We start from the raw sequence: 27111 nt of genomic DNA, 5'->3' as shown, positions 1-27111 counted from the left end.
AATCTTACAAGGTCCAAACTTCTTCATCTTTAGCTTACTATATGTTCTAATAGGAAATCTTCCTTTCTTTAAATGAACCATCACCTCATCACCAACTTTAAAAACATGATGTCTTCTAGCCTTATCAGTATTCTCTTTATACTTTTGATTACTTTTTTCCAACCTCAACTTCACTTCCTTATGGAAAGACTCCATAAAATTAGCAAACTCTTCTCCTGTAGCACTTCTCTTTTCTTCACCAGCAACATCTCTCAAATTTGATACACCTCTAGGTTGCATTCCTATAACAATCTCAAATGGTGTCTTCCCTGTACTCCTATTCACATAATTATTATATGCAAACTCAGCTTGTGCTAACACAACTTCCCAATTACTTGGCTTGTCTCCAACTAAACATCTCAGTAAATTACCCAAGCTTCTATTCACAACTTCTGTTTGTGGATGGAATATAGAACTAAACTTCAACTCAGTACCCATCTTCTTCCACAAAGTCTTCCAAAAATAACCAACAAACTTACTGTCTCTGTTAGAAATAATACTTCTTGGTAATCCATGCAATCTCACAATCTCTTTAAAGAAAAGTTCAGCAAGATGCTCAGCATCTGATGTCTTCTTACATGGTATGAAATGAGCCATCTTAGAAAATCTATCCAAGAACAAAATCCATACTGATATCATTCCAAGGTTTCTCAAGAACAGTAATAGGTGTACACAAACTAGTATTTTGACTTACTCCTTTTACAACTTGACAAACTCCACAACTCTTTACAAATTTCTAAACATCCTTATACATTTGTGGTCAATAATACTTCTCTTTCAACAAACTCATTGTCTTATCAATTCCAAAATGTCTAGCCAATCCACCACTATGTTTTTCCTTAATCAGATTTAGCCTCATAGAACTTCTAAGAATACACATTTGAATACCTTTGAACAACATACCTTAGTGAATGAAATATTCATCATACTTATGTGATTTGTGAGATTTGGTACTCTGCACTCTCTCCATGCCTTAGAAAAATTAGGGTCAGCATCATACAACTCTTTCATCTCACCAAAACCAAGAACTTCAACCTTCATTTTAGTCAACAAAGAACCTCTTCTACTCAATGCATCAACAACTCTATTAGTGACTCCACTCTTATGCTTAATGACAAATGTAAAACTTAGCAAATACTTAACCCACTTCATATGTCTCTGATTCAGTTTCTATTGACTTCCCAAGTATTGTAAAGCTTTATGATCAGTATATAGTACAAACTCCTTAGGAATAAAATAATGTGTCCACTTCTTTATTTCTTGAGCAATAGCATAAAATTCTTGATCATACATAGAATACTTCCTTTTAGCATCATTCAACTTTTCACTAAAGAAAGCAATAAGTTTTCCTTCTTGACTCAATACAACTCCTATTGCACTACCACTAGCATCACATTCAACTTGAAATACCTTATTGAAATCAGGTAAAGCCAATATAAGCAATTCAATAACCTTTTGTTTCAAAGTCTCAAAACTATTATCAGCCCCATGTGTCCACTTGGATTCCTTTTTATCTCCTCTCATTGTCTCAGTCATAGCATCACAAATAGAACTGAAATTCCTTATAAAATTCCTATAAAAACTAGCCAAACCATGAAAAGATCTTACCTCACCCATATTCTTAGGTTTAGGCCATTCCAAAATTTCTTTTACCTTCTCAAGATCCATCTTCAAACTATTAGCTGAAATCAAAAATCCAAAATACACAATTTCCTCTTGCATAAAATAACACTTTTTCAGATTAATCATCAACTTCTCCTCTTTCAATCTCTAAAATACTTGTCTAATATGCTTAGGATGTTCTTTTTTAGTCTTACTAAATATTAGAATATCATCCAAATAAACAATCAAAAACTTACCCAAAAATCTTTTCAAAACTTCATTCATCAACCTCATGAAAGTACTAGGTTCATTAGTCAAACCAAAAGGCATAACCAACCATTCATACAAACCATCTTTTGTCTAGAAAGCAGTCTTCCATTCATCACCTTCTCTGATTCTAATCTGATGATAGCCACTCTTCAAATCAATCTTCGTAAAATACTTTGCTCCACTCAAACAATCCATTATGTCATCCATCCTCGGCATAGGAAACCTATATTTCACTATTATCTTGTTAATAGCTTTGGAATCAGTACACATTCTCCATTCTTCATTCTTTTTAGGTGCTAATACAGTAGGTACAAATCATGCACTCAAACTTTCTCTGATCAAACCTTTCTCCAATAACTTGTGCACTTGTCTATTCAGTTCTTCATTCTCTATAGGTGTCAATCTATATGGTGCTTTATTTGGAAAACTACCTCTAGGAATTAGATCCATACAGTGAAATATACTTCTTATTGGAGGCAAACCATTAGGAATATACTCCTCAACAATATCCTTATATTCTTTCAGCAAATTTTCAATTTCTACTGGTACTCGGCTTCCATTAATTTCTATTGTCACTCAGTCACCACTAACACAACTTGGTCCTCTAGGAATTATAGAAAAACAAACTTGGTTCCCTTTTATTTCTTTTTCAAAATATTTTCCATTAACCATGCAAATTTTTTATAGTAGTACAATTAGTCTCATATGGACTTTCAATCAAAGGCAACAATATTTGCTTCTTCCCATTTACCCAAAGAGTATATTGATTCAATCTTCTATCATGGATATCATATCTGTCATATTGCCAAGGTCTACCCAACAAAACATGACAAAAATCCATGGGCATGATATCACAGAAAACTTCATCAAAGTAATGTCCAATTTTGAACTTCACAAGCCATTGTTCACTTACCAATATCTTATGCTCATCTTTGATCCATGAAACATGATAAGGTTTGGGATGTTTTAGCCTCTGAAACTAGAACTTTGTAACCACCTCTTCTAATTCCAAATTTGTAGAACTTTTACTATCAATGATCACTTTGTAGCATTTTCCAGCCATCTTACATCTTGTCTTGAATAGACTTCTCCTTAAAATAGGTTCCTCGTCACTTCCTTTATTGCACAAGGTTCTCCTCACCATTAGATTTTCTCTAGCCTCAAGTCCACATGGTGAACCCTCAATGTCTTCTTGAATCATAGCATTTCTTTTATTTTGTCCACTTTCAAAGGATCTATGCCCTTTTTTACCACATCTAAAACAATTACCATGAAAACCACCTCTAGAATAAGAATTATCAATTTCTCAGTAAGAACCAATACTTCCTCAGTACAAATTACCACCTTTCCACTTAGTCTTTCTCTTGTCATCATTCTTCCATTCAGATTTGCCTTTATCATGCATAAAATTATCAGATTTACTACCTTCTCCATAGGATCTACCTCTACCTCTCTAGAATCTACCACCTCTACCTCTTTGTCTTTGTTCATGTTTCTTTGTCAAGATCTCCTCAGCTTTCAAGGCATATGGTATGCTTCTTCTACACTTTCCAACTTCACAACACTTATTTCATCTTGTATTCTAGATCTCAATCCATTAATGTACCTTACAATTTTCTCAACATCATCATCCACATGTCCAGATCTGATGTCCAACCTATAAAATTCCTCAGTATACTCTTTCACACTTATGTCTCTTTGTCTCAAATTTTTCATCTTTCTCAACAAACTAACCAGGTAATTAGTAGGAAGGAATTTGTTCTTTACCTTGCTCACCATCTTCACCCAAGTTCTAATCTTCTCCTTTCCTATCCTTATTCTATCAATTTGCAAATGCTCCCACCACAGTGAAGCGTGACCTTTTAACCTTGTAACAAAAATTTCACCATCCTATTATCAGGAGTGTTTTCATACTCAAAGAACTTCTCCATATTAGATATCCAATCCAACACAGCATTGGTATCCAATTCTCCATCATAAGGAACAACTTCCATAGTAGGCTTTGAATTTTCACTAGACAAGACTCTCAACAACCTTGCTTCAACTTGGTCTTCTTTAGGTTCTAGATTAGGGTTTGGTGCTATTGCTTTATCATCACTTACATCATCTAGATGTGCTCCTCTCCTCTGGGTTGTCTCCATAGCATCTAATTTGGCTGTAATTTGTCCTGATGTATCCAATATTGAATTATCATCATTTTCTCTACCTCAAACCATCTTTACAAATCAGGTTCCTACAAGATCATAACGCTCTACAAGTTATAGGTCAAATCCATAGATCTACAACCCTACAACCAAATTCAAATTAGGGTTCTACATGATCTAATCTCCACAAGAATGAACCTCAAGCTCTGATACCACCTGACACAGGCAAGGGATGAATAACTAAGGCCAAAGGCTCACCTAGCTATCCAAACCACCCTACAAGAGTTATATAGTAGAAAACACAACACAAAATATAGTACCAAGGAGAGAACAAGATATCTTTATTAATTCATCAAGTAAATAGCATACATGCCTAGTTGTAAGGCCTTCTAGGTTATGGCCAAATACAAATACATTCAAGATCTAAGATCCAACATCAAATTCACAACTCCAAATCTGATCCAAATTGATCTACTAAACTCTCCTTCCAAAAAAACTACTTAACTCTAAGCCTAAATGCTTTATTTATGCTTGCTAAAATGGCTTACAGATCATTACATAATAGCAAGGCTGACCCAATAATAGTCTGGACACATCCCAAGAAAAGATCTCATCATAAATGTCACAAAAAAAATTAAAAATTTTCTAGTTAGCTTGCACAGAAAATGCAAAAATCACGTCCAATATGCAGACACACTGCATAAAATGATAACTTGACACATGAAGAATCACTTGATAGACACTAGGTAACTTGTTAACCACTAGAACTCGGTAACAACTAGAACTCAATAGCAACTAGAACTTGGTAACAACTAGAAACTAAAACTCGGCAATAACTATAACTCAGTAATAACTATAACTCAATAACAACTAGAAACTAGAACTCGGTAATAACTAGAACTTGGTAGCAACTGGAACTTGGTAGCAACTAGAACTTAGTAATAACTGTAACTTGATAACAACTGGAAACTAGAACTCAATAATAATTGGACCTCGACAGCAACTGGTAGAATGAACAAAAGTGCAAGATTACAAGGAAACCCAGGATGCTCCTACATCAGTATGACCTCATTCTTTATCATCAATACACAACAAAATACTACGTTGACATCAATGATAAACATAGTCATGAATGTAACATGACAATCATGCTAACAAACTTTCCAATGCCTAGGATACTCCACCAAAGGAATATCATCAAAATTCATGCTAACAGCAGCACAAGGTGAGTTTGTATATAATAATTTTGTGAATAGAAATACTAGGAAAAAACCTTTTTAGAGTGTTAGTCAAATGTAACCTAGAGGTATATCACATTTAAGGGATATTGTTGGTGAAGAAAAGAGAAGCTTTTAAGGAGAAGTGTTTGCTAATGTTATGAAATATTTGAATGAGGAATTAGAACAAAGTAAATAGTAGTATAAGGAGAATTTAGATAAGTATAGAAGACAACACATTTTTGATATTTGTGCTAAGGTGATGGTTCCTTTGAAAAAGGTTAAATTTCATGCTGGTACATAGAGTAAGTTGAGAATGAAGAAGTTTGGACCTTTAAGAATATTGAGGAAGTTTAATAGTGGTAATGCATATGAAGTTTAGTTACCCGATGATAGAGATATGTCTCCTATATTAAATGTTGTTATTTTATATGAGTATCATGAGTCGGATGATGAAAATTTTGTACCCGATGATTATCCTAAGAAATGTATTGAAGATATTGAATAGATATTAGATTAGAGAGTTGGCAAGAGAAAAAGAGGGAAAAGTTACTTTGAGTATTTGGTAAAATGGAAGAACATATCAATTAAAGATGCTACATATATTTCTCAATCTTAGTTGGATTGAACTCAAGTTGTGACATTTTCATGATTCAAGAGAATCATCTCTTTCAACTACAGTTGTGTTATGTAGGAGAATCTTGGGTTGTGTTTCTATCATTCTTATCTTTGTTTATTATGTGAGTTGTTATCAAGTTCCATTCTTGGTCTAGTTGTACTGATGACCAAGTTCCTATGTTGGCTGAGTTCTTGAGGTTTCTGAGTGACTTCATTTGATGAGTGATCTTGGTGGTTTTTTGATGCTTGGTTCCTTCTTTGACCTAGTTTGTCTATGATTGGTTCTTTTTCAGAGATAACTTGTTCATTTAATTTGAGTTTTAAATTCAATGTAAGGATCGATCATTTGGATGTATGTAGACTATTATGAGGTCAAATTTTTCTAATGTAAAGATTTAGAATCTTATGTAAGCCATTTTGGAAAGTATAAGTAGTTATTCTTTGATTAGATTTAGGGCATCAAGATCAAAGTAGGAAAATCATAGAAGGTAGCGAGTTGGAGACTGTATACTAGATCACATGTCTATCATGTTGGATACAATTTGATGTATATCTTATATAAGATTTTGTTCTCTCTCTCTCTCTCTCTCTCTCTCTCTCTCTCTCTCTCTCTCTCTCTCTCTCTCTCTCTCTCTCTCTCTCTCTCTCTCTCTCGCTCTCTCCCCCCCCCCCCCCCCCCCTTGGTGTTGTTATCTATGCTTTCTTTTGTTATGTTTACTCAATGAAGTTTCTAGATAGTTAGATGTTCCTTTTTACCTAATTTTCTAACCTTCCCCCTTGCATCAGAACTAAAATGTTAAAGTGTGTCAATCTCAAAAACTATAGATGACTTTCACTTTGTGAAATTATGAAAATATTTATATTTTTTAAAGTAACTACAGGGTATGGGTGATTGGAGGAATACTGTACATAGACATGACCATAACTATAAATATGGAGAATTAAATCTAATTAGTGAAAATATATTGCACCATAGCTAGTGGTTAAAATGCGACATAAATGATGCTCTCCAATGGCTAACCAATGAACATTCCCTCAACTTTGATGCCATGTAAGAATTTTCCAACGTAAAAAAATAAAAATGTTAGTATATAGAAGTTTAATTGATTAAACAAGAGAGATAGAATTATATGATCCTCAAATGATTTGATTCATTGATGTTCAAATAGATAGTTAGATATTTAAATACAATACATATGGAGCTACTTGAATATATAAACAATACAAGTTAAATAGGAGTGATGAATGTTATAAGGATTGATCTCCTTGTCATTCATAATCTCTTCTTCATCTGAATATACAATTTGCATATTTTTCAAATCAAACCCTTGCCTCTTTTTGTCTTTTTCTTCTCTGTGATAGGTTTTCTACATTTAGGTATTTGAGGGCTTTGTGGATTTGATTTGCATATTTTTTGAAATCCTACATGGTATAAGAGCCATATCTGTTGTAGCTTGTTCAATATTTGGAGGAAAAAAAAAGAACAAGGGTTTGACAAATTAGATTTGGAGCTTTTTGGGTATTTCATAAGGAAATAGTGAGGTCACTAATTTTTGGAGAAACTTGAGGCCAAATAGACATCATGGATGGATCTAGAGGGCATAAAAACCCTTGTTTCCATATAAAGTTTTTCCATTTTGGACAACGTTGATCCGAGAGGCAAAAAAAGTTTGCCCGACAAGGCCGTACGACCTCTTGCACGCAGTCTGAGGCAATTTTTTTTAATAGAGGCCACAGGCCTTTTTCAAGCCCAAAGCCCCCTTTTTCGACTGGTGGCACCTTTTTTCCAACATGATGTGGCCTACGGTATTTGTTTTCCAACTACTACTGCCTGTAGTCACTGCACCACCACTAGACACCCCTTGCTACCACTGGACACCACTGCGCCACCATTGGACATCACCTGCCACCATCAACCACCACCCCTTTAGCCACCATAGCTCTGGTCCATCACCCTTGTAGCCACTATTGTCACCCTTGTGGCCACCACAATGCCACCTTACAACCACTCTATAGCACGCCCATGTGGCATAGTGGGCACCTGCCACGTGGCACAATTGCAACATCTGCACCTGCCACATCAACATTTTTAGCCCATTGTCATGTGGATGCCATGTGGTAGTCTTTTTTTTCTATGATGGCCTTTAAGCCATCAAATTTTTTCCATGAAATTCTTACATCAGCACTGCATTTGCCCTCTTGCATGCCCTTCAAGTCCTTTTTTGACCTACTATCAATTTTTTGGCCATAACTTGAGCATACAGAGGTCTTTTTTCAATCTGAAAGAAATATTAGAAAGCTGGTTCCAAGATGGAGATAGTGGTTAGGAGTTTTTTTTTATATTAAGTGTGGTTTCCTTTTTGGGCAGACAAAGCCAGATGTTCAATTTTTCACTCTAGAAGGCATATCTTGAGCATCCCATCTCCATTTTTCAAAAATATTATATTTTTAGAAAGTTGGTTTTGTCTATTTTTTATAACTACTATAATTTCTTCTAGATTCTGATCCATTCTCTTTCTATCATTTTTTTTTCTTTTTTTTCTCTGTGGTGGATATCTTGGATGTTTTAGGTCTAGGGATCATTTTCATGGCATGGGATCTCTTCTTTTAGGCTGTACTATTTGCTATATCAAGGGTGAATGCACAAAGTTGGTTCATAATTCTGCAAAAGTCAAATCCGTGAAATGAGACCTCTTAGAAACAAGTACTCGATTTTAAAAAATGGGCACCCAGTTTTGGCTCAGGTGCCCGACCCTAAATTTTAAAAATGGGCACCCGTTATTTTTAAAAATCAAGTACCCATTTTTTATTTTCAAAAAAAAAGTACCCGTTTCTCAAAAAATTAAAAATTTGAATTTTTAAGAAATGGGCACCCATTTTTTAAAAATAAAAAATGGGTACCCGTTTCTTAAAAATTCATTTTTTAAAGTTTTCGGCAGATTTTACATGCTGCTTTTAGCTTTTCAAAATGGGTACCCATTTTTTTAAATTCAAATAATAGGTGCCCATTTCTTACAACATGAGGTGGGATTTTTTTTTCCTACCTCAAATTTTTGTTTGGGATAGTCTTGGTGAGACCAACCCTATGCCTTGGCCTCTCAAGATTTGGCTAAGTTATTGAACTGAAAAATTCATGCCTTGCCATAATTTTTAGAGGGTCTTCCTGATCAAAATTTTTTACAAAACAAAAATCCATTAGAGCTCTCACTGTCCTGATTTTAGAAATATATATTTGATAGAGTTATGATTTTATTTACTATTTTTTCATTATTTTTTAATCAAAGGTGGTACCTAAATGTAAAATAGCAACGTTCACTAAAACTTTAATAACTTTTTTATTTTATATTTTTTCTTAAATTAATTTATATGTCATCAATCTATATTCAATTCTTTTGAAGTTAAAAAAAAAATGAAAAAGTGAAATTTTGATCAAATTATGGTGTCCGTACACGAGAGGTTTAAAAAATTTCCTTTATAGCCAATTAAAAATTAATTTAAAAAAAATATTCTCATCAATCTTTGGTATGTTAGGTAACTCCGTTTAAAAGGATTCACAAAAATTCATTCATTTGTGTCAAATTATGGTGTTCGTACATGAAAGTGGTATGGTCCTGAAACAAGCATTTTGAAAAAGTGGTTTTTAAAGATCCATACCAAAAAAATAATCTATCATATGGGTATACAAATAAATTACATATTCAAAAAAAAGATTCCAGGAACTACAATTTTTATTTTTGAAGTTTTTTTATATTTAATATCTAAATGACTCAAATTTTGACATCAATTGACAAAATATTTCAAAAACAGGAAAAATACTTCCACTTTTTGGCCAAAAGTGAGCCCCAACTTCTTCCACTGACCCTCAACTCTTTGCCCATTTTGATCAATTTTTATATCATTTGTAAGCATTTTTAATGGAAACATAGTGAGATAAAGTGCCACTCCTTGCTTTCCAGGATCTCTTTCATCATTGTGACTTATTGTACTTGCACTATATTATAAAGTGCCATGGGGGGATAATTGTTTGCCTTTTAGTGCCCTCTTCCTTTATCAAGTGAGTGTCCCTTCCACAACATTATCCACATGATGTGTCAATGACACATGTCTTTATAGGTGTTTCTACCTCTTCCTAACTCGTGATGTTCTTGGTTCTTTCTATTTTATAGGAGATTTTTGGCCCACTTTCTCCATTGCCTATCACCTCACCCTAGTGTGCATTGTGGGGTTCTTCTAGTTGTTCCTCATGCTTCATTGGTTCTTTGGAGTGAGCTATGTATTTAGTATTTGATTTTATGTACTAGGAAATTGCAGTGGCTGGATACCTATACATTTCGATGGGATGGATCATTTACCATATATACACTCTTATTTTCATTCTATTTTAGAGGAGGTTCTACAAATCAGAAGTTTCTTTTTGACAAAGTTTGTAGCTTCTACATGCTTTAGTGGTTTTCTTCATGATCACTATTTGTTTCTATTTTTTGGAACATTCCTCTATTTGGAGGCTTCTCCATCCTTCACTAGGTTTTTCGCTCTCTTTTTGGAGTAGATTTTTTCCCACTGGGTTTTCTCTATTTCTCCATTTAATAAAGATTTTGTTGTCATTGGGTACCTCATTAGGCTTTGTTGCTAGGACCCAAGTTTCCTTTCAGCATTCTATTGTAGTTTCCTTGCTCTTTCTACATTGTTTGTAGGTACATTGTTGCTCATCTTAAGGAGGGGGGTGTTAGAGAAAAAGGTTAATTTAATTTCATTAATTAAATTACCTTTTTTCCCTTCTTAAGATTTCACTATATGTATTTTTTAGCTTTCTCTATTTAATAATTAATTAGTAATTATTAAATAGCTTTCACTTTTGGGTTACTTTTAGCAACTTATTAGGTTACCCTTTTTGAGTTTTGATCTCCTTTTATAAGGGTTGATCTCTCTATAATTCATAATCTCTTCTTCATCTAAATATAGAATTGTCATACTTTTCAGATCAAACCCTTACCTCTTCTTATATTTTTCTTCTTTGTGACAAGTTTTGACATGCAGGTATTCGAGGGCTTCATGGATTTGATTTGCATATTTTTTCAAATCCTACATCCTCCTCCTTCTCCTCCTTCTCCTTCTTCTCCTTCCACTCCTCTTCCTCCTCCTCCTCCTCCTCCTTCTTTTTCTCCTTGTTCTCCTTCTTCTTGTTCTCCTTCTCCTTCTTCTTCCCATTCTTCTTATCCTCCTCCTTCTCCTTCTTTTTTTCCCTCCTCCTTCTCCTTCTTTTCCTCCTTATTTCTCTTCTCCTCATCTTTATTATTCTTCTCCTTATCCTCTTCCTTCTTCTCCTCCTCCTCCTCCTTCTTCTCCTTTTCTCCTCCTCTTTTTCTTTCTCCTTCTCATTCATCTTCCTCTTCCTCTTCTTCTTCTTCTTCTTCTTCTCCTCCTCCTCCTACTTCCCCCTCATCCTCCTCCTCCTTCTCCTTCTCTTCCTTTCTCCACCTTCTTCTTCTCCTTCTTTGCATTGTTCTTCTCATCCTTCTATTTATGTGTGAAATATTTAGTTGGATAAACCTATATATAATTATCTATGAGATATAGTTCTATATGTGTGTGTTTATTATTATATGAGATAAATTAATACAATAATAGTACATATAACTATGGTTATATTTATTATAAATTAATATTATAATAATATTATAACTATGGTTAAAATATTAATTATTAATTAACAAATAGAAATGTCACTTTAAGGGACATGTCTATACATGGCTTATGCTTATTTATATGATGAGAGCCACCTTTCGAACACACATACCAAATATAATGGTAGTGTTTAGTGAATTTGTAATGACCATGAAAGATTAACATCGTATGAGAGCCAAGTCTAATCTTAGGGAGTGATATAATTGTTAGAAATTTTTAGAATAATTGAGGGGGGTGGGGTGTGAATCACTTACTCAAGGTCTATATGTATTACTTCAACAGTAAAAAAAATTAAACACATCATTGTTCTGCTTATCCTACTTATCCTATTGTTGCTTGGTCTCTACTATAAAACTGTCATAAACTTAACTTGCATTGCATAATGAAAACATCATCACATGTAAAAAATTCATAAGAAATTCATCACAATTTGACACTAGGATTTTATGTGGAAACCCAATTTGTGAAAAACCACCAACAACATGTCCCTCTTATTCACTCTTTCAAAGTGAGCTCTATTAGGAGCCAAACCTGTTAAAGGTTACAATACACACTGTTAAATGTGACCTAGTTAGAGGATTTAATTACCCTATTAGGAGTGGTCCTATAAGAGGACTTTGATCATTCCTTTTAGAATGTCACCTAGTTAAAGGATTTACACAGACTTTTAGTCTTCAAACAACTACCAGGTCAACCTCTATTGAAAAGATTTTAATACAAACTATTTACAATAATAAGAGAGAAAATAATAGGTTTTGATTTTTGTGATTACAACTCACTTTTTTTGGTTCAGATCTATGTTCAATCCTTATGCTATTTCACTAATAATCCTTCCATTGTCATCTCTAATCTTGATCTTCTTGGACACCCTTCAAGAAATTAGTCCACTCTTCTCATCAACACTTTAAAACTTCTACTCAAATTCACTTATCAATGAAAACATCACATCTACAAGCTTTCTCTATTAGGTTCGCATCCATAGACTTTTTTGTTCTCTAATCAACCTTGTTTTCTATGACTTCCTTCACATACAAACTTCATGCACACACACTAGCTAGAGAGCACACCAAATGCTTAGTCCTATATCAGCTTAAATAGGCAATTTGTGCTTTACCATTTTATGCATCCATTGTAGATTTTAGGGTTTAAAATTAGGTTAAAATTGATTCAATGTATATATACATCTTCTTGATCATTCTCTAGAAACTTCTCTAGAATCCTTCTACTAGGTCTTTACCTAATCACCACCTTGAATTAAATGATCCAAATCATTAATGTTATGTTCAACATGTTTTACATTTCCAAAGAAATCAACTAAGTTGTCTTGATCTTATGATTCCTTTTAATTTTATCTTTTACTATCACTCAACAATCACTACACTCGCTCAATACTAAAATACCTAGTTGTTGTATAAGCTTTTTGTCTTGACATCAACTAAATTGATCTCTTGATTCTATTGCTTAGTCAACAACTAGATTTTCTTGTCACTAATTGTGGCTCGGTTAACACTAGTATTACTCAAAACTCCTTAGTATTTACTCTTTTTCTTAGCTTGGCATAACTTCCTCAACATAAAAAATTACTTTGTTTTATAAAAGTCTATCTAATCAAATATCCATTGTAACTTCCTTTTCATAACTTCAACCCTTCCTCTAGGTTTTATAGTTATGACTAACTCTCAAATCCTCTTCATCAATCAATAGATATGATATTTGTACTAGGTAGCAATATGTCTCATCCATAGATTTGACATCAATTTCAAAACAACAATTGCTCTAATTATAAGTTTCCAACAATCTCCCTCTTTGGCATCGATGAAAACAAGTCAAATATCTGAAATACTAATTCAATAACTTAGTTTCATACAATCCAAAAGATTTGACTTCCATGAGTGACCACTAACCTTAGTTTGATTCTCATCCATTCAAATTTTCAAACTCCCTCTGACAGTTTTCTCCCTTTCATGATTTTCTCCCAAGGAAGTTTTTCGTTCCCTTATCAGTGATCTTGTGACTTCTTTGTAATTCTCTCTTTCTTTCATTCACCCAAGTTTCTTATTTCATTCTCTCCCTCTTTGATAACAATTTCAAATGTGTGTACTTGTCTCAACTTCAAATTCTTCATACATCTAAATTATGTATAGTTTGCATGTTTAACCGATACTTGTCATCTATCTATGACTGATCTTTTATGTTGTACCAAAGTATTCTACCTTAGGCATGTCCCAAAGTAGAGTTGTATTTCACTATGTCTCATTAAGTAGCTTTAGTTAGGGGAATGACCCCTCATTTACCTCTAAGATATTCATAATCATCTTTGGCTAATGGTTTTCTGAACATGTCAACAATCTATTCCTTTGTATTCACATATTCTAGCTTCACTTCTTTTTCTGAACTAATTCTCTCAAGTAGTCATACTTGATAGCAATATGCTTTGTCCTAGTGTGCATCAATTGATTCTTTGAAATGTTAATAACACTTGTGCTATCACAATATATAACTATTGGATATGTAATATCTTTTTTCATACCTTTTAACAATTTCTTTATCCACATTATATTTGAACAATTCACTTTAGGTGCCACATACTTAGCTTCAATTTTTGATTGGAAAATACAATTCTACTTCTTACTTTTCCATGACACCAATCTCTTTCCTAGAAAGAATGCACCTCCACTAGTTTTTTTTTCATCAATATTTCCTACCCAATCTGAATCAATGAAAACCTTCAGCTCAAATCTATCACTTCTCTTATAGTATAATCCATAGTCTTTTATACCTTTCAGATATCTCATTATTATTTTTATAGCCATTATGTGATTCTCCTTAGGATTTTTTGAAAATCTAGCAACTATCCCAACTTCCAATGCAATATATTACCTATTGTGAACAACATATTGCAATTTTCCTATCATGGATATGTATAGGTTCTAGTTCACATTAGAAGAATCATCATTATTAGATATCTTATGTCCTATAGACATGGGTGTACTCACTAGCCTTGAATCTTCCATACAAAGAGCCATGAATATTTCCTTGATGTATTTGGTTTGTGAAATGAAAATACCAAACTTCATTTGACTCACTTGTAATCCAAAAAAAAAATTGATTTCACCAAATAGAGATATTACAAATTTTTTACTAAATAGTTAAATGTAATCATTCATACCATGCTCTAGGTGCTTACTTCAATCCATAAAGTGCTTTGTTTAGTTTACATACCAAGTTCCTCTTGTCTAGATCTACAAATCCTTTAGCTTGTTCAATGTATACTTCTTCCTTTAGTAAATCATTAAAAATGTAGATTTCACATCAATTTGATATACCTCAAAATTCTTGTAAGCCGAGTATGCAAGTAGAGTTCTAACTCCTTCAAGTCTGGCCATAGGAGAAAATGTTTCTCCATAATCAACTCATTTTTGTGCATAATGCTTGCATAGAAATCTTGATTTTTTTCTTTTTATTTCACCATTTTCATTGAGCTTGTTCCTAAAAGCCCACTTTTTCCCAATGATATTTTTGTCTTTAGTTCTTGACACCAAAGTCCAAGTATTGTTCTTCTCAATCTAGTCAATTTCTTCATTCATAGCTTGTATATGATCTTCATTGTCTAAAGCATCTTTTATTGTCTTTGGCTCAAACTCACATAATAAGCATGTGTCACCTTTGAGTTTTCTCCTTTTCATAACACTTGATTCAACTTCTCCAATGATTTAATCAGGTTTATGATGTTAGCTCACATATTTTTCTAATGAAGGTATCTTTTTTCTTGGCTCTTCTTTAGGTTCATCTAGAAAAAATATTTCATGCAGATTTCGTCTTTCTTGATCTTGTTCTGGTTCAGGTTTTGAATGCTCAATATTCACTATTTGATGGTCAAAATTTTATATAGGTGACTCAACATCTTTAGTCTATTACTGAACACCCACTCTTTGCTACTCAGCAATTTACATTTGCACTTCATCATTTCCTGTCTGATGAGAACTTATAGCTTGACTTGTCTATTCAAATTAAGTGCTGGGAGAAACATCATCCACATAGATGAATGTACTATAGTCTTTAGGTTCTTCATTACATGAAGCATCATCTTTTTCTACAAACTCAATAACTCTCACATTTGCACATTCCCCAACTTTGTTAGTGTTAGAATTTAAACAGTTTTCCTTTTGGCTTTTCTTTTTGTGGAATAACCAAGGAATATGTCTTCATCACTCTATGCATCAAGCTTTCCATTCCTATTATCTTTCAATATATAGTATCTACTTCAAAAGATTTTGAAATATTTAACATTAGGAGCATAGCCATACCATAGTTCAAAAGGTGTAGAATTTCTACCTTTCTTGACTTGAACTCTATTTAGGGTATAGAAAATAGTACTAATTGCTTCTCTCCAATATTTGTGTGATACACCTTTCTCCATCATTAGTGTTCTTGCATTGTCCATTATTTATATGTTTCTTCTTTTAGCTATCCCATTCTGAGGAGGTTTGTTGGTGCTGACATTTTCCTTTTAATTCCTCTATCATTGTAGAATGTATTGAACTTATGTGAAATTAATTCACCACCTCTATCAAATCTTAAACACTTTAGAATCTTTCCTATTTCTTTTTCAACTCTGGCTAAATACCACTTGAATAATTGAAAAGCACTAGATTTAACTTTAAGAAACATCATAATCATCATTATAGAGTACTCATCCACAAATATAATGAAATATTTATTTCCATAGTAACTTTTAACACCAATGGGTCCACATAGGTTAGTATGAACCAATTCCAAAATATTGTTAGTGGTATATGTCTTACTCTTAAAACTAGACTTCGTTATTTTTCCTCATTGATATTGTTTACACATAGCATTATCTAGATTTTTTTAGTCTAGGAAATCCTCTAACTTTCTTCATCTTACCAATATTCAATAGATTATGAAAATTCACATGAAGTAATCTTTTGTGCCATAACCACACATCTTCTTATTGTGTAAATGTACTTATCTCTCCTGATAGGTCTTGATAGAATAAGTTACATCTTGTTTTCTCAATAGTTCCAATTATTTTTCCATCACCATCATGTCTCTTTTCCTTTGTGTTGTGAAATTCAACTCTGTAACCTAATTTTTTTAGGTGTGAAATACTCAACAAATTGTTGTTAATTCCTTCAACCCAATAAACATTTTCACATGTTATCTTTGTTGGAAATACAATAGGGAAACTAAAATCTGAGAGTTGAGGGGTGGGGGTGGGAGTGAATTAATCCTTTAAATCTTTAACCCTTAAAATGTTCACCACACATCCATCTCACAATTTGCATGTAAATTGAAATACCAAATTAAAGATACTCATCCATAGCATGAAAACAAATTAATATTCAACACATATATGACACAAGATATTTGGTTACCTAGAAACCCTCCAATGAGAAGGTAACACTAGGGTGGGGATGCTAGCCACAAATCTTCACTACTATAGTTGTAAAGTGTATCCAATTAAGGGTACAATGTTTGATCATAAACTATGGTCTACCCAATGAAAGGTCTGCCCTGTTAAAGGATTTTAACACCCTATTAGAAGTGTGCCTGATTAAAGTACTTAAACTTACAATGAAGTAGGAACCCCATTAATGGATTTACAATAGCCTATTAGGACTACTTAGTTAAGAGATTTAACTGATTCACCTATCAGAATGTCTAAGCAATGATCTTGTAGTTAGCACTCTGCTGCTAGATAATAGATCACCTCTTTGCATGTATCTTTGATCCTCTCTAATTAGATGTATCGTTTCTCTCATCTAAATTCTTTCTTCTATCCTCCTCTAACTGATTCTTTAACGCATTTCTCAATTCACTATTCCTTAGCCTCCATGAATTCTTTGTCTATGCATGCAAACTTCTCTTTTTGCACTTGCAATGTTTTAGGGTTTGTCTTTCTTAAGAAGACCTAGGTGACTTAGGGTTAGGTATGAATCAACGATTGTAATTTATCCATTTTTCTACTTAATCCATCCCTTTAACTAATTGGTTTCATTTACTACATAGGGATGCTCAATCTAGATTCATTCTTATCATCTAGAATCTCAAAAAAATCCTTAAGTTGGCTCAAAAATGGTTTACATAGAAGTTTGTGCCATTACAAAAAACTATTTCCTAAACTATTTTACTCAACACTTGAAGTGTCTGATGCTCAACATACACTATATCTTTAATATTTTAACTTGGCTTCTGAATGACTCAGCATCCATTGATTACTCGACATCTGAACCACTCAGCACCAGCTATTTACTTGGCACTTACTATTTACTTAACACATGCTGTATATCTCATTTAGCATACACTATCTAACAACTTATGCTCAAGATACATTACTTGTTCAACATGAACTAAGTTCTATCTAGTAAATGACTTAAGTGCATTGTCACTTATATGCCAAAACCAATCTAATATTAACAATTCCCCATTTTGACATGAGTGAAAAAATTACTTGGTCATGCATAAATAAACTTAACTTATGAGCATAACTCAGATAATCTCTATTCAGTACTCAACATACAAAATTTCAAAACTTCAAAATTTTGCAAAAATTGTGACTTATCAATCATACCTTAAAATTTAATAACTCCCCTTGAGTTGATTTTTCTTTTCTAATTATGAATACTCTTGCTGAGTAAATCTATTGCATTTTTTTCTATACTGACTCCCCCTTAGTTTGGTCTCCCCCAAAACTTATTCATTCTCCTTTTTCCTTTTTCAAAATTCACATTAATGGGTGGTACACAAATAGTTTGTTTGTCCAAGAATGATTTATTGACCTCCATTATAAGCTTTAGTGCTACATCCCAATTGTCACACGCTACCTCTAGAGACTTCATTTGAATATCTAACTTGGTAGCAAGGTTAAATATGCCTTCATGAGTAGAAAAATGGGGATCTTTCTTCATCAATGTTTCTATAAAGGCTACCTCCTTGTGTAACACCTCCATGTAAGGGGTCAACATGGATTGGAGGATGATTAGTATAGCCTGAATGTTGGCATCTTGAGCTTGTAATGCTGATAACTAACCCTATATTGAAAAAAAGATTCCTAAAATGAGACTGACTTTGACTAGGAGATTGTTATACGATTTTACCTGTTGACTCCAAATCTCTCTTTAGGTGGTCAATGTGTCTCTGCACTTCTTGTGTGAACACAGGTACATCACCCAACTTGGTGTGAAGAGAGAAAATGTTCTCCAACACCTTCTCAATTTTTCTTTGTAACTCAACTTGACTTAGTGAAATGACACTAGATATCTTTTCATTTACCTTGGCTTGAAATTGTTTCTCAAACCATTCTAGAAATTTTGCATTTGTGTCTAGGTCTTCACTAGTTATCTCCTCCATAATGTTTCCCAATTGTTCAATGATTGGCTTTTCTTCATAAGGTGTAGGTAGGCTGAATTAATCAATAAATATGTCCTTGATGTCATGTAGTTATTTTTTCTACCTATGCTCCCTTCTAAGAAGTTCTTGGTGTTTCCTTCTAGCTAGAGCATCCTACAATATGCTCATTTTCTCTATGGTGATTGATGCAATATCAAACTTTGGAAGTTCAATCACCTCATTTAAGTTGATATCCCCATAAGATGTAACCTCATCAACATTAGATGTAATAGTACTAGGCCTTTATGACTATAGTGGTGCAGCTTCTACATTTAGCCTATGAAATGCTTGACTAGGAATAGGAGTAGCAGTATCTGGTAGGGTAACTAGTGTTTGAATTGCTATCTATTCCTCTAGTTTCATAATTAAGATTTAATCTTCATTCCTATCCTTCTCCTTTTCCATGATCTTTATTTCACCTTGTTCTTGTGTTGTAGGTGCAAGACTAGCTTCCTAACCTATTTGGACTAGTGTCTCATCTTTCTCAACTATTGAAACTAGTTGTAATAAAAAAATTTGCACCAATGTGTTGACATGTGATGTCATTGTGTCCTTCCTTTGATATACTATAGTAGGCATTTTAGGTTACACTTTTTTATATTGTGGGGGGAGGGGGGGAATGGATAATTCTTGAGTTTTCACCCCTATAGATACCAATTCTACCTTCTCAATCTCATCCACGCTCACTAATATAGGATGGCTACATAGTTTTACCTTGGTGGTGGAATCAATCAATATCTTCTTCATATCCTCCTCTGTTAAGGGATTGATGTTCTAAGTGGTGTTGTTGGAGACATCCTTGATCTTAACTATTGCTTCTTGTTGATCTGCTTTGTCCACATGAGGGGGATTGGCACTCATCATATGTACCTCTGGTACATTTTGATCTTTTTTTTTTCTTCCTCAGTTATAGCCTCTATATCTACTTCTTTTACAGTGCCTTCCTCATGTCCTTCCCTTATAAATTCATCCTTTTTTATCTCAACTACATCAAAATTTGATTTTTTTGTCACCTACTTCCACAAGTGTCTATTTGTTTGACTCATTTGTTGTCACCTCATATATCACTTTTCATAGCTACATGGTCTTTTGGATGACATCTTCAATATTGTTCTATAAAATATTAAAACCTCTATATTTTGGAGAAAATTTCTCCTTATACTTATTAATGGCCTTTGTCATTGCAAATTTGTCAAAGTCTGGCATCACTCTTGCTAGAGTACTCTCTATAATATTCCTTTCAATTGTGACACTGTATTGCCACCTTTTCTCAAATCTGTCATATAGACTTTTGGGCAAAGAGTTGGAAATCTCAATTGGATTTTTCTTAAAATTTTCTATAATGCAATACTCAAATTCTTCTACTTTACTCTTATCTACCTTGTCTTCTCTGTTAAGACATCTAGCAACAATATTACCAATTTTGTTCCATGAAAAATAAATGATAGATAATTTATCTTTGTATTTACCTCTTCCTCTTCCAAACCTTTTTGTAATGAGGGCTTCAATTTCATCAATCTCATCATCAAAGCTATCACTTTCACTCTTCACATATTTTCCTTTCTTCTTAGTAAGAATCAATTGTGACTTGAAAGTAGATTCAATGGTAGCAAGTGTGTAGTTATCAAAATTAGACATTTCAAAAGTAGTAAGTCTACCAACTACACCTTTCAAGGTCAAATTATTACCTAGTATGCATCTCATTCTTAAATTTTAGAGACTCTAACAGCAGAGATAGGGAGTATGTTCCTCAATACCTTGCTTATCATTGTTTCATCTTCAATTATTCCATTTTCTCCTCGAATAGCATTAACAACCTCTTTAACTCTTGTGCAGTATTGTACTATGTTCTCACCTTCCATAATTCTCATATCATCAAATTTACCTCTCATAATTTCTACTTTGGCTCTTAGTACATGTTGGCTCCTAATTTAGTAGTAATTTTAACTACCTTTTATAATCTCAAAAATTCTAGGAATTAGCTAAAAACTATTATGGGTTTTCTAAGAAGAAAAATAAAATGACCAACTCACAAGACCTTATGGTCTTCTCCTCTTTGAATTTAGTAGGATTCAGGCAGGTTTACCTAGGAATTCATTCTTGTGCACTTAGTATTCAGTTCCTCAACATGAATTCCAAAAATAAAATATGATTCAGCCTTTTCTCTTCTAACTCTAGAATAGCAAAGGGATGAAAAAAAATTCTACTTTATCAAAACCTAGAACTTCATGAGTCAAGTACATGCTGATATTTTAATCCTTAACAATAGAATGGTATAATATTGATTGATATAAGTTTTTTGCACTATGTAAAACACCCCAATTAGATAAATTCCTAAGGATGGCCAATGCCTTATCTATTGGGCTATAAACTTGCATAGATTATACACCTACCCCTTGATCTTACCTTTACACTTTATGAAAGGATTATCAATAGTCATCTCCAGATCTCATACTTATCATATCTTTCCTAAAAACCATAGTGCTCATTCAATTTACACTAAGCATTTACATAATCCATTATATTATTAGCAAAAGAAAATTGAAATATAATTCAAAGTTAATTACAACTAAAATTTAATAAACTTTGCCATCAAATCTCATAAAACAAGATGGAAACAAGAAAAGAGACAAGATACAAGATAAATACCCAACTTTCTATATTTGTATTAATTTCTTTAAAATTATATACAATTCAATGATTATCCCTATCATAAAATAACCCCAACAGACTAGTAGCTATTAATTTTCATATTCAACTATGGAATAAAATTTATAGTATGCATGGACCAACTCAAAATTTACAAAACTAGTGTAGCAAGAAGAAATTCATAACCATCCTATAGCCTTTGGAACTCACTTATATAGTGTGAGTTGCAACAAGCTTCAAGCATAGAGGGAAAAGGATAGTTGTCCTTAGAAAAAGAAGATTACACAAAAGACAAATCTATCACTATAAAAAAAATGCATGAGAGAGAGTGAAACTTGTGGTCTTTTTCTTGATAACAGAATGGTTCCTTGTTTGGTTTCTTTATGGTGGAGCTAATTCTATTTTGGTAGTTTCCTATTCCTCCAGTACACCTAATGATTGATCTTCTTCTCTTTATTACTCATCAGGTTGTGGGACCACTTTCTCTTCTTCTATTGTGCCTAGCTTTGACACTTGGGTGTTCATTGAAGTTTTGTTATCATCATCCACATTATCAATTTGAGTAGTTGTATCAATTGTTGCAATTTGTTGAGCTTCTTCTTTATCATCAATTTGAATAACTTTATCAACTAATTGCATTTCCTTTGTCATTGTTGCCTTATCTAAAATATTTTCCTCAGATGTCACCTATAACAATTATAAAGCCAAAGAATAATTTTCCATCCACTTATTGAAAATTGTATCATTTGGCCAGTTGATGTTCTGTATTTCTTTCTGCCTCCTTAGGAAATCCTTCTCCAGCTTTTTTAGTTAAACAAAATCTTTAATGAGAGAATCAAAAATAAATTGGGCTTGAAAAATTTCTTCTATGGTCCTTGAAAACCAAATATAATTCTCCTTATTAACCACTTTTTTCATTTGAATACTCATCAATTACTTTAGTTCATTTCCCCATTCCTCCTTACCTTTTATAATACCTATGCCTTTAAGAACATGGGGAAAAGATCTTTTTTTTTTTATCAACGTACCTAGAAAAGTAGATTTTCAACTTCCTTAGTAGCATGTCTCTTTTTTAATCAAAATTTAGTAGGTCACTAGCTTGATCATATGTTCTCTCAATTTGATCACCAAACTTGTGAATAATAGAGAAATATAAAGCAGTGATGTCATTATCCCTATTAAGCTATTTATTCCAAATTTACCTCAACATGGCTTCATCATTTTCTAACTCCTTCCAAATAGTTACCAACATTGATAACTCTAAGTATAAGAGGGTATAGCCTACTCTATCTACCAAATACAAAATTGTGTCTCTTATTCTATATTCATACTTACTATTCAATGCTATGTGCAATTCCCAGAGTTTTATTTTATCTTCTTCATTCAATTATTCTATAGTAGAATCTCCTTGATGTTTAAGAGTATCTAGGATCTCCACTAGAGGTCTAGTGGGTGGTGCAGGAGCTAGGGAGGAAGAAGTCAAAAGCTAGCTGCGTTCTTCTCCCACAATTTTCTTGCCTTGCTGCTTTTGAAAATTTGAAAATAAATTTTTCCATCTCATTTATTTTTCTCCCTCTTTCATCATAGGCATCCAACACTTTGTGAAACTTTCCATTAAGTTCAAGAAATCTATTATTATCCTTAGCAACAACTTCAACACCAAAATTATCCATTTCTTTATTCATCTAGGTTACCTACTCACTATCCACTTCTCCTACCTTGTATACCACAAGGTTTCTAGTATCTTCACCATCTGAAACATCTTGGATTTTGGATTTGTCTCTTTTTTGTATTAACCATATAACTAAATCATTATTGTGATTATTTTATTTCACACCTTTATGGGCTTCTTTTACCTCTTCCCCAATTTAGAACTTTTTTTCTTTTTCTTTCCTCATTGCATGAAAAATCATTCCATTGGCAATGTCCCAGTCTAGCACTATCAGTACTCCTAAATCTTTCAAAAATTATCTTCCCCTTGAAGGAGTTATCTAATTGAAATCTTGCATCAGGTTACTATGTATTTCCTCTTCAATGTTAGAGTCCTATCTAGTAGGTTGCTATGCTTTCATCTTTTTGAATTTTGCCTCAAAAGTTTCAATATTGCTTCTCCACAAAAATTGTATGAAAGCCCTAGATTTTACAAAATTGTCATCATCCAATAAAATTCTTGTTGCCTTCTCTACAATAGGATCAATTTCCTTCCCCTTGAAATCATCTATAGTAAGGGCTAGAAGTGGCATTGGAGGATCCTCAAGTGCTCCCCTCTATACTTCTAATGCAGTTATCAATACATCACCTTGACCTCCCATTTTCTTCAATTAATCCCTTATAGATTCTTCATTGTCAATATGGATAGGAGTCTGTGAAGGTGAGTGTTATTTAGCTTTGGATGATGATCTTTGTTCCAATTTCTGCCTTTGAACAACTGGTGTTGAGGGTGGGCTTTCTAAAAATTGCCTTTTATACAAAGGGACAGGTTGTCTATCTCTATTTCTAAACACTACATATGCTACTTTTCCTTGTATATTATACTACCCTAAGCATATTACTACCCTATTTTCCAATCTCTTCTCTATTTCTATGGCTTGGTCTAGATATGCCTATACTAATATCCCTTTCTTCTCATTGAGAATTTGCTTGAGTCCAAAAAATTTTTCCATAAGTTTATTTATCTTATCTCCCCAATATTTGATGTCAGCAAGGGGATCATACTTCTTATCTAAAGAATTTATAAACTCTAAGATGGGCCTACTATATACTTTCCATTTCTCCTTCTTCACTTCCTATTTTTGAAAAGAGGATTCATTTCTTATAATATCTTTAGTAAAGTAAACAATATGCTTATATGATCTAGCTTTTCTCCTATCCTTAAACATATCATAAAATCTGTTTGAGTCAATAAATCTAGCATGAGACTGATCTAGCTTTTCTCCTATCCTTAAACATATCATAAAATCTGTTTGAGTCAATAAATCTAGCATGAGACTGATCCATTTGGTATTTATCAAGAAAATTACCTAGATGTCTCCATCCTCCCTTAGTGAGCACATAAATTGTTGATCTCCATTTGAATCTATTTCTACAAAGATGCACTTTCTTCAAGATATTTTTAATGAGTATGAGCCCACATGGACACCTTTCAACTTCTTGCATTGTCACATTCCTTAAACTACATGCATATTTATTCTGCGAGAATGTGATGGCCCTTGATCTACATTCTTATCAATGGTTGGGAATATTTATTCTCATTCCATGCTTTGGGGATCCACAAGGACATGTGTCTATCTATTGTATTATCATATTCATTAAACCATAAACACCTTTATATTGTAGGAATGTGATAGCCCTTGATCATCACTAGAATCAACAATCAAGAAAAAGGTTCAATCTAATTTAAGGAACCAATCTAGGTGCAACAACTGGCATATTACAAGAGAACAAGTTGAAGTAAGATGTTATGGCCCCACCAGCACACACATGAACATGTCACATTCTCACATTTCTTAAACACTAAGCACTTCAAATCTGCAAGGATGTGACATCTATTGATCTAGATGAAGATCAATGGATATCATGAAGTAAATGACTTCTTTATTTGGTTAGGTCCCATAGGATAGGTTTCATTATTTCACTTTCTCACTTTGTTTAAGGCTTTACATCTTGAATCTACAAGAATGTGATGTTTATTGATCTTGAAGGAAATAAATAGTTAAAATAATAAATCTTGAAAAGGGTTATGAACAAGGAAAAAGAAGGATGTGGGCTAACAAAAACACAAACTTGGGTTAAAACTAAGTTACGAGCTAGAGAAAAATGACAAAATAGTGAAATATTTTAGAGACAACCTTAGAAAAAGGAATTAAAAGGATACTAGGACCCCCCTTTTAAAAAAATATATATCTAGCCTCAATTTCTTAAAAGTGTTATCAACTAAGAATTTCAAACATCTAGGGCAAGAGAGATATTAGGGAATAATAGTTGAGGCTTCCCTAGGCAAAGGGTGATTGTGAGAGTTTGCAAACCCTAATAACACACATGGAATACTTGGATTTTCATAATGAATTTTAAAATTTCAACTAGGTGAAAAACTAGGCCAATAGTACATTATCATCAACTGCATATATGGTCTTCAATTTGTCCCACGTCTTCTTTATAGTGTTACAATCTTTTAGGTCATCAAACTTGGCATAGCTTAGGGTTGAGGAAATCTCCAAAATTGCTTGGTTATGATCTAACTTGTGTCTCATTTCTTTAGTAGTTAGATGAGAAGTTGTTACCTCTAAATATTCATTTCTCAAAAAATTGACAGTAGCATCACTAATACTAGATATGTACAGCTTCATCAAGGTATGCCATGTAGGAAAGTTCTCCTTATTTAGCTTCGATGCATCTCTTTTTTTGGTCATGATCTTTAGCTTTAAGTACCTTCAAACTTTTCTTTGTAGGCACTGAGATCTGATACCAATTGTTATAAATGTTCATAATAACTGAGAGGGGGGTGAATCAATTACTCAAAGTCTATATGTACCACTTCAACAATAAAAACATTAAACACACCACTGTTTTGCTTATCCTACTTATCATGTTGTTTCTCAGTCTCTACTATAAAACTGTCATAAAGTTAACTTTCATTGCATAATGAAAACATCATCACATGTAAAACATTCATAAGACATTAATCACAGTTTGACACTAGGATTTTACGTGGAAATCCAATTTGCGAAAAACCACCAGCAACATGCCACTCTTTTTCACTCTTTCAATGTGAGCTCTATTAGCTGTTGACCTTTTTAAATATTACAATACACACTATTAAATGTGACTTGGTTAGTGGATTTAATCACCCTATTAGGAGTGGCCTTGTAAGTGGTCTTTGATCATTCCATTTAGAATGTCACCTAGTTAAAGGATTTTTACACAGACTGTTAAGTCTTCAAATAACTGTAAGGTCAACCTCTGTTAAAAGGATTTCTAATTTTAGATTAGGTTAGGTATGGCCCCCCTTGCCCTATATTTTAAGGGATGGTTATTGTAGATCTCTAACCCCTAGCCTAAAAAGACCCCTTTTATGGGTATGGGGTATAATTTTAGGTATGGTATGGGCCCTACTATTCTAAAGGGTAGGGGCCTATATTCTAAAGGACTTCATGGCCTACCCTACCCTAGAATTCTAAGGCTAAGGCTAAGGCTAAGGCTAAGGATAAGGCCCTAAATTAATCTAATAAGGAGGGGCCCTACTATCTGTAGGTTGTAACCTTTACGTCCTACCCCCTGCATGCATACCCACTACCCCCTACCCACTACTATTCTATGGTCTTCTAAGGGTGCATGGGGCCCACATTGATCACTTATGCAATAAAATTACCAATATTTCCTTTACATACCTAGTTACTAGATACTCATGGGGAAGCACATTAGAGTACATGTATGCTTTTGGTAGGAGTTCTATTGAAAATGGGAGGATATGGGTT

The sequence above is a fragment of the Cupressus sempervirens genome, chromosome 8 (genome assembly GCF_028749045.1).
Source record: "Cupressus sempervirens isolate cs-2001-9-10 chromosome 8, ASM2874904v1, whole genome shotgun sequence".
NCBI lineage: Eukaryota > Viridiplantae > Streptophyta > Pinopsida > Cupressales > Cupressaceae > Cupressus > Cupressus sempervirens.
Note: the sequence above shows the minus strand (reverse complement) of the source record.